Below are 10,661 nucleotides of genomic sequence, written 5' to 3'. Positions count from 1 at the left end.
AAGACTTATTTAATGACATTTTAATAAATTTTTCTTTTATTTTTTATTCATAATATGTAACCACTAAGTTTTACACTGACATTCAATCACAATATGTCACCAAAAAAATTTACAAAATTGAGGACAAACATTTAATCTTTATTTTTATTTATTGAATTTCTATTGCTTTATTTTTATTCATTATATGACACATTCAATATTTTTTTTCCCTAATTTTCTGATGATTTTTTCTTGTTACGGCAGAATGATAAATTGCACCCTCCAATAATTGACCCCTGGACCTCCCCTCCCAACCCATATGTCACCAACTCTTACCACTTGAGCTATCATTCAGACAAAAATGATTTGCCATAACATCAATGAATTTTGACCATTTAAAAATTATTTTTAGCCAATATTTTTCATGTTTATATTTACAATGTTCAAAACCGTTATCATCAAACAGAACCCATCACGCAAACATAAAATATGAAAAACAAAGGGCTTAATTGTACATTTAGTCCCTAATCTATCATGATTGTGTGATTTAACTCCCTCATGTTTAAAATCAGCGATTTTGGTCCCTCATGTCTCAATTTGTGAAAATTGGATCCCTCCGTTAAGTTCACATCCAATTTTTAACAGAAGTGAGTGATGTGTCACTCATTAAATGACATGGATGCGTAATTGTGCCATGTATGCCCCACATAATTATTTATTTTTCTTTTACTTCAAATATTATTTATTATTTATGATTCCCTTCCACCACCGTCACACCACCAGCCACCCTCACTGTCGGCAACCAAATCCAAGTCCCCTTTCACTCCCCATTTCATCTCGATTCCGACCCCAATGCCTCATGCCTCGTCCCCTTTTCTCCCTATTCTGTGACATGTCTCGTCATAAAGGCTACCTCATGATTCTCACCCACAAAACCAAGCTTAAACACCATAAAGCCAAGCCTGAAAGATAAATTTTCTAACATAAGAAAATCACTTTTCTAAAACAAATCTCATTACTTTGCCAGCTTCAATCAGCTAGCTATCAAATTAAGCAAGGAAAACCTCTTCCCAATCATGAAGTTGAACACTTGCATTGCAGAGTTGTATTGCTTATTTTCCACCTAGCCACATTGTTTCAAAAACACCCTAACCTCCCTAAACCCCTTACACTGACCATACCCACAATTCAACAAAATCCAAGAGACTAAATCCCGTTCAGGATTTTCATCAAACATTATCCGCGCAAGACACATATAACTGCAGCGCACATCAATTTCCTCATTTTGACTTCCAATCAGACCAAACATTGTTTCTCGTTCCACAAAAGAATAGTAACCGCATGCGGTTTTTCTTGGAGGGGCATTGAGGATGTGAAGTGGGTAGAGGCAGATGCACTTGCGGTAGTGGGGGAGGAAAGGGGTGATGGAAACCATGGATTTGGGGTTGGAGGGGTGTTGGCCATGAGGGAAAAGGAAGAGGGTGAGCAAAGAAACCATGCCAGCGGTGGAGAAAGGGTGGGACTCCAGCCTGTCCTGTGGTGTTTGCCATTAGAGGCATGGAGGAATCTGAGAGAGATGAAGGTTGATGGGGCTATGAGGTAGAGAGTGAGGAGAACGTAGTGGAAGAGAGACTTATCTGTGGTTGTTAGAGATCGGTGTGTGCGATGGTGGTTGTTACAAATCGTTAGAGATTTGGTTGTTGGAGGTGAAGGTGGTTGATGGTGCGGCGGCGGTGTGGGGTGGGAGAAAAGCTTGGCTATGGATGTGGGAGGGAGACAGAGATTGAGAACGATGAAGATATAAGGGATTGTCAATTATTTTTAAAGTAAAAGTAAAATAAATAATTATGTGGCACATACATGGCACAATTTGGCATCCACGTCATTTAATGAATGACACATCACTCACTTCTGTTAAAAATTGGATGTCAACTTAACGGAGGAATCCAATTTTCACAAATTGAGACATGAGGGACTAAAATCGCTCGTTTTAAACATGAGGGAGTTAAATCACACAATCATGATAGATTAGGGACTAAATATGGAATTAAGCCAAAACAAATTAAGTCTTGGCAAAATGATTTTTGAATGCCCGAAAAGTGCTATTTCCAAAATTTCAAATATGAAACTCTGTGATCTTGTTCTAAAGCTTGATTAGCCTTAACTAATCACTAAACATTGCCACTGCTTAATTCATGCACTGGTTAGCTCATTGACATAACTCCCCCTAATTCTGCCATCACCTTCTTCAACATAGTAGCTCCTCTTCTTCTTCAAGCACCCCAAAGGAACCTTGAGCTTAAATGGCCAAAGGAAGGTTGTTTTGCCTCCTTAAAATGAGGCACAACAGTCATGATCCCATGGATAAGGTCTCATAATTCCATACTTACCCAGAGACTCCTAAATAACAGAGTGACAGTTCTCTGCTTAAAGGTGAAACAACAACAGAGATGGTTATACTTTCCATACTTGCACTCTTCATATTTGGGCTCAACTTTACAGCATATTCAATTTTCATTGTTGATTTGTTAACTTCAAGAAAAACACCATTAAAAATCTGTCTCAATCTCAATATCTGCAAGATCCTCCTTGTCTTAGGATGCATGAGATTAATACCACAGATGCGAATAATAAATCAGAGCTTAACATCTTATCAACATAAAATCAACTTTTCAGCTTTGCCTCACATTTCAATCGAATCAATTCATTTTCCTGCTCATTGCACTCCTTGGCATACTGCTTAGTCTTGCTGTAGCCAGCTTACGACTCTCAGCTCTTTTCTTCTTAGCAGCTTCAAGATCCTACATTTTCACCAAGGCAGATTCCTCTACCCACTTCTGCTTTTCCGGCACAGACTCTGGAACAAATTCTTTCACATATTCTACTTCTTCAACGCAATGTCCTACCTGCAAAGAGAATTTGATCAATAATGGTAAATAATATGAGCCAAGAATAAATTTTTAACTTTTAGACGTTATATAACTTTATTATGGAATATGTATATGCATTTCACATAACATCAATCTAAGCTTATCAAAATAGTGTTGGCTGAAAAACTACAACAGCCCTAAGAAAAGTCATGCTATAGACCAATCTCTTTTCAGTTTTTGCATCTCGCCATGTCTCTATGATAACTCCATGAAAGCATGAGTTTCTTTGAAGTTGTTCTCGAATCAAAACATTAAAATCAGGGACTGTTTACAAACAGACTCAGAAATTGCTTACTTGTAAAAATGGAAAACTGTTTGATGGTTGGTAATTTAACATGATAACCTCCAATGTTCAATCTTGTAAAATTATAGGATAAGGTCATAGGATTTACCAAGAGGTTGATGAACCTCTCGCCTCCTTCTTAGCAGATTTCAAAGCAACCCTCCCTTAAAATTAAAAAGATATCCTAAAAGCCTAGTCTCACTGAAAATGCAAAATGATGCTTCAAATATTACATTTGGTTTCTTAGGTGGATATAAATATTGATAATCAGTCAATACATTAACACAGAGCATAACTTTTTAGGATTCACTGTGACAGTGATATCATGAACTCTATGCTCTAGTGCTTTTTTCACTTCATTCACACATCCTACACATATGTTAGGTGAGATAGTACTCCATTTATCAAAATAGTAATTCATAACCAATACACAACAACACATCAATAAAGATACTAAATAGACAAAGATAATGCCTAGTGGTTACATAACAAAATGACGGTGGCCCTTAAACATACTTGCTCCTTAATGCATAATAACTCATGACCATTCATTTTTGTAACTGTAAAACCTTCATTTTCTAATTAAAAGTGAATTTATTTCTAACCATAACTCCCGTTTAAGTGGCTAAACTTAGTAATCAAAACAGAAGCCGCAATGATTAAATATCCGTACAATAAAGGTATACTATGAAGTGGTAAGAATTTTTGTTTAGAATCTCATTTCAACATCACTTTAGTTCTTGTGTTTTCTATTTCACATACCTTTTGGAGCCAATCATATATATATAGGTAGCTTAGTAAGAGTAAGAGGCATCGGTTTTCTGACCTACCTCTCTCTCTCTCTCTTACCTACCTCTCTCTCTCTATGTGTGTAATCCCTGCAGTTCTTTGAATAAAAGCTTTTCTGTAAGTACTTTTCCATCATGTTTTTTAGCTTCCGCAGAACCTGGTATCAGAGCCTTTTCCCGTGAGGGAAGGGTTCTGGAATCAGTAGTTAGTTTTTGTTGGATTCAATCTTTTGTTTTTCTGCAACTTTATTTCTTCTTACTGTTTTCATTAATCACCTTGTTATTTTCTTCAAGTCCTTAAGGCTTAGTGTGAGGTATCCCTGGAGTCTAGTGGTCCCGGCAGTAAAGCCTGAGAGGTTGTGAGACCGTTGGTTTAGCTAGATTGGGAAGAAGCGTTATCCTTCTTAAGTTACTTAAGATAATAACATGGCTAGATTAATCAAAACCCTAAGTGAAATGAGTTTAGGAAAGAACAAACAGATCATGATTCCATCAACATCCAACTCTGGTTCTAGTAACCAAGATCAAGAACTCTCTAGGGTAGCCCAACAAGAGTTAGAAATAGCTTCAATAGAAAGAGCACTTCAAAATTGGTCAATCCCGATAGTTAAAAAGAAAGAAATATATAAACAACACACTTTATTCAATAGAGCAGATGATTCTATCTTTACAATAGAATGTTGTCAACATAGTTCTGATCACACAAGTACTATAAAATTATTAAATGAAGATGTTCTAGATCAACACATTAAAGATGGTTTTAACTTCATCCATGTAGGTTTAATACAAGTAGCTGCAAAACCTAACTTTCGTTTAGGAATCAATTCTCCTATAATAGTAATGTTAAGAGATATGAGGCTATTAAAGCCACAAGATTCGTTAATCGCAGTCTTAGAGTCAAACCTTCATGATGGTCCTGTTTTCTTTAACTGCTATCCAAACTATGCTATGAATCTTCAGAATAGTTGGACCAAAAATGCCATACAATTAGATCTATTAGCAAACAATGATATTTTTGAAGAAGAAAGTGATCCTTTCTCAATAATATATAGAGTATATTATAAAGTCTCAAAAATCAATTATAATTTTAAAGCTTTAAGATCTTCACCCAAACAAGAAACCATTATGCTAGAAGCAAACCTTAAAAGATCTTCAGTACAAGTTCCAAAGAAACTTACTCATGAAGAAGTTATGAGTAAAGTCCCTGAGGAATGGGTATTCAAGAATTCCCTGCCCCAACCAAAAATTCATACTACTCAAGTAAGAGAATTGTTTCAAGAAGGAGCAAATCTCACTTTAAGAATGAATAGATCAAACTCATTTAGTATTAGATCTCCTCAACAGTTATACAGAGTAGATCTCCCAAGATCTTCTGTATCATCAAAACTTAAAGGATTAGATACAACGTCTAGTCCTAATATAGCAACACCTATATATCAAGATGAAGAATCTAGTAATTATTCTCCAACCCCTTCGCAAATCAACATGTTAAGTAGGGTAAAACCTAGTTTTGAGATAGACAAAGATTTCATTAAAAAAGATTTTATGGCCGAATACAATAAAGATAAAAGATTATGGTACTTCAAGAATTACAGTAAACAAGAAACTGAAACTCTTAGGGCCTTTTATTATGAAGAAATGGAAGTTTCTGAAACAAACATCTATTTTTTTGATTGGTTCGAAAATCATTGTATTAAAAATAATCTTAATTATCCTTTCTGGAAAAACGTCAATCCAATCACAAAAATAAATACCACTTGGAAAACTCCTGATAATAACACTATTACTTCAGAATACCCTCCACAAACTGGAGTGAAAATAGTCATAAAAGATGGTCATGAAATCGAAGCATCTCCATATAAGGCAGAAGCTAACAAAGTTCATCAACAATTAAATTTTGCAAACACTATGCTAACAGTCATGTCAAAACAGCTAGAAAGAATAGAGGTTCAAAAACCCTCTATTACAACCAAAGAAGCTTCTTCATCGTTTACCTTAGGAAACCCTTTGCAAACTCCTATTTTCAAAATTCCTCAATACACTAAAGAAGAATTTAATTCCTTTAATCTCTCAGGAAGTGTAGAAAAATTAAAAGAAAAATTAAACAAGCTTTCAATAAATCATTTGGATAAAGATTTAAATATCAATAAAATTAGAAAGTTTGGGCCAGATAACAACACAAGAGCCTACTATCCAAGACCTTCCTATTCGGATATGAGGTTTGAAGAAAGAAAAGAATTTATTCAAAATACCTTTAGTGGAACTAGCCTTGATGAATGGAATATCGATGGCTTTAGTGAACAAAATATATTAGATATTACGCATCAAATGATTATGGCTGCCACAGCCTATAAAGTCCATAATAACACCGATAGAAATGCAGCATTAATGATTACTCATGGCTTCACTGGTCAGTTACGAGGCTGGTGGGACAACATCATGACCCCTGAAGATAAATCAACTATATTAGAAAAGAAAAAAGAAAATGGAGAAGAAGATGCTGTAGCAACATTAATATATACTATTATACTTCATTTCATAGGAGATCCTAGCATATTTAGAGAGAGAGCTTCAAGCCAGCTCGCTAATCTCTATTGTCCTACCATGTCCGATTACAGATGGTATAAGGACACCTTCTTCTCAAAGGTAACCTTAAGAGAAGATGGCAACAGCGCCTTCTGGAAGGAGCGCTTTATTGCAGGATTACCTAGATTAATGCAATCAAAGGTATTAGATAATTTATCACTTTTTAATCAAGGAAATCCAGTAAATTTTGGTTCACTCTCATTTGGACAATTGCATAACACTATAGTACACACAGGAATACAAGTTTGTACTGACTTCAAACTTCAAAACAAAATGCAAAAAGATATGCAAATCTCAAGAAAAGAAGTAGGTAGCTTTTGTGAACAATATGGAGTAGAACCTTTACAAGCTCCTAGTTCAAAAGCTAGAAGGATTAATAGATCCAAAACAAAGCCTTCTCAGGGATATAAAAAGAAAAAACCATTTCAAAAGAAACCTTATGAACAAAGTCCTACTACTCAAAAACCTATAAACAAAAAAGCCGTAAATCCTAATAAAAAGAAAAATGTCTGCTGGAAATGTGGAAAGCCAGGACATTATGCAAACAAATGCAAAACTCAACAAAAAATTAATGAATTAGATTTAGACCAAAAACTCAAAGATAGTCTAATCAGTGTTCTCATTAATAGTGAAGATCCTCACTACTCTTCAGAAAATGAATATGAAGGAGATGAAGACCAAGATATAAATCTGGTCGAATACTCATCTGATTCTCATTCCTCTTCAGAAGAAGAAAGAGAATGTGTTAAAGATAGTTCAGGATTCTGTGATTGTGCAGGATGCTTAGGACAAAACGTCAATATGCTAACCCAAGATCAAACTATGAGTTTAATCTCTATAATAGACAAAATGGAGGATTCTCCCTTAAGGGACGAATTTCTACAACAACTAAATCTTTTGGTCAAGAAGGAAGAAACCTTGAAAAAGGAAATTAGTCCTCCAATAAATAGCATGAATGAAATTTTTAATAGATTTCGTCCTAAACCAACCATAACCTTATCAGATCTTCAAGAAGAAGTGAAAATATTAAAAGAAGAAGTTAACCAATTAAAGCAAAATGATCTTAGCTTAGAGTTCAGATTAATGGAAATAGCTGGGATAAAAATTATAGAATCTCAAGAAACCTTAGCCAGTACCTCAGGATTAAAGCAAATACATAATGAAGAAGAAAAAGAACCCAGTGAAAGTTATCTTAATCTCCTCAACTTGGTTATAACCCATAAATGGCACTCTGAAATAACTTTAGTCATTAATAATGATTTTCGAATCAATATAATAGCCCTCATTGATAGTGGCGCAGATATCAATTGTATTCAGGAAGGCTTAGTCCCCACTCAATTTTATGAGAAAACCAAAGAAGGAGTCAATAGTGCAAATGGATCCAAAATGAATATTCAATACAAACTATCAAATGCAAAGATTTGCAAAAGCCAAGTTTGTTTTAGATCTTCATTTGTCCTAGTCAAAAACATGACAGAAAAAATCATTTTAGGAACTCCATTCATTTGTCTTCTATACCCTATTGATAAAATAAATGAAAAAGGAATAGTCACAACAGTCTTAGGAAAGACTATTACTTTTCCATTTATAAAACCTCCTCAGGTAAAAGAATTAAATTTATTAAAGGAAATCTCCACCTCCAAAATAAATATAATCTCTAGAAAAAAGAATCATATCAATTCTTTACAAAAAGAAATAAAATATTATAAATTAGAAGAACAGCTCAAGAGATCCAATATTCAAAAGATTATTAAGGATTTTCAAGATCGGATAGAAAAGGATCTATGTGATTTAAATCCCATGGCCTTTCATCATAGAAAAATACATACCATAACATTACCATACATAGACGGGTTTAATGAGAAAGACATCCCTACCAAAGCCCGGCCCATTCAAATGAATGAACAATATTTAAAATATTGTAGAGAAGAAATAGGAGAATATCTCAACAAGGGCCTGATTCGCCACTCCAAATCTCCTTGGAGTTGCACAGGGTTTTATGTCATGAATGCTTCTGAGTTAGAAAGAGGAGCCCCTAGATTAGTCATTAATTACAAACCCTTAAACAAAGTATTAAAATGGATAAGATATCCATTGCCTAATAAAACAGATCTCATTAAAAGATTACATAAAGCAACAATATTCTCAAAATTTGATATGAAGTCAGGATATTATCAAATTTCGGTCAAGGAGGAGGATCGATATAAAACCGCCTTCGTTGTCCCTTTTGGTCATTATGAATGGAATGTAATGCCACAAGGTTTGAAAAATGCACCTAGTGAATATCAAAACATCATGAATGATATATTCTATCCATACATGGACTTTACCATTGTATATCTAGATGATGTCTTAGTATTCTCAAAAGGCATAGATCAGCATGTTCAACATTTAGAAAAATTTATAGAAATCATTAAGAAAAATGGATTAGTAGTTTCAGCAAAAAAGATGAAAATCTTTGAAACCAAAACCAGATTTTTAGGATATGAAATTCATCAGGGACAAATTACCCCAATACAAAGATCGTTAGAATTCGCCAAAAACTTTCCAAATGAATTAAAAGAGAAAACTCAATTACAAAGATTTCTAGGTTGTGTTAATTATGTAGCAGATTTTATCCCCAACATAAGGATAATTTGTGCCCCTTTGTTCAAAAGACTTAGGAAAAACTCTCCGCCATGGTCTGAAGAAATGAGCCATAGTGTTAGAGAAGTCAAAAGATTAGTTCAAAGCCTACCTTGTTTAGGAATACCAGATCCAGATGCTTCATTAATTATAGAAACCGATGCATCAGAATTAGGATATGGTGGGATACTTAAGCAGGTAAAACCTCAGTCTTCAAAAGAACAAATAGTTAGGTATCATTCAGGTATTTGGCACCCAGCTCAACAGAAATATTCCACAGTCAAAAAAGAAGTTCTTTCAATAGTTCTATGTGTTCAAAAATTTCAAGATGATGTTTTTAATAAAATTTTTTTGATAAAAACTGATTGCAAAGCAGCACCTTCAGTTTTACAAAAGGATGTTCAAAACCTAGTTTCAAAACACATTTTTGCCAGATGGCAATCTTTACTTTCTTGCTTTGATTTTGAAATAACTCATATTAAAGGAGATAGTAACTCCCTTCCAGATTTTCTAACCAGAGAATTTTTACAGGGAAAACATGAGTGATACAAAACCCAAATCAAAGGATCAATATGGACCCCCACTGGGTTCGTCAGCATCATCATCACCATCAGGATCAAAAGCAATAGTAGTAACCCCTATCAAGGTTGCTGAATCTTTAATACCAACCACCCCTTCAAAGCCTTCTCAAAAACTCACAACAGCTCAAATTGTCAAAACACCTCACCAAAAAACCTCATTAGTCCCATTAACCAATAAATATACAGTATTAGCTCAAAGCCCTTCAAAATCCCCTGCCAAACCCGAGCCAACCGAATATCTGGAAAAACCAGAAGGTGAGCCATCTCTCATTATAGAAAGAGAACATTTCTCTTTAAGTCCTAGAGAAATAGCCACTCAATTATTCCCTACCAACTTTCATTATGTCCCTGGACACCCCAAGAAGACCAGATTATTTTATGAATTCATTCTAGTAGACTCTGACTCCATAGAAGTCACACATAACCAAGATAAACAAGGAGAAATAGCGTTCTCCAAGATCAAAATCCTTAAAGTCCTTACACCCCAGGATTGGAATGCTCCTCTTCATTATTTTAAGCAGTTTTCTAGACAGTTCGACCCTCCTAGTTATAACTACTTTGATTATACAGATGCCTGGTATTACGCCTTGTATCTTTATCCTTATCAACACTCCTGGTTCATTTGGTTCAAAAAGGGAATCTCTTTAAAGTTCCCTCAATGGTTTAAAGTTTGGTTTTGCAAGGTAGGACTCGATGAGTCTATCTTTCCCGAAGAAGTAAAACCATTATTCAAGTACTTTGCTCAAAAGTCAAATTTCATTATGGAAGACAAACTCCTCATGTTCACAGCTTCGCAAGCCATATCTTGGATTTTAACCTGGGATTGGAGAACTGTAGAAATTTATGAGGATACAGAACTCTATCAGCTCTATCGCATTTTTAAAATAAA

General features: G+C 34.7%; 1 pseudogene; it reads right to left on the bottom strand.

The window, feature by feature from the left end:
- Window positions 1-676: 676 nt before the first annotated feature.
- Window positions 677-3,744, bottom strand: LOC130712575 (60S ribosomal protein L7-2-like; annotated as a pseudogene).
- Between the last annotated feature and the right edge of the window lie 6,917 nt (window positions 3,745-10,661).

Source organism: Lotus japonicus, chromosome 4 (genome assembly GCF_012489685.1).
Source record: "Lotus japonicus ecotype B-129 chromosome 4, LjGifu_v1.2".
Classification (NCBI taxonomy): Eukaryota; Viridiplantae; Streptophyta; class Magnoliopsida; order Fabales; family Fabaceae; genus Lotus; species Lotus japonicus.
Note: the sequence above shows the minus strand (reverse complement) of the source record. Positions and strands in the feature narration are given on the sequence as shown.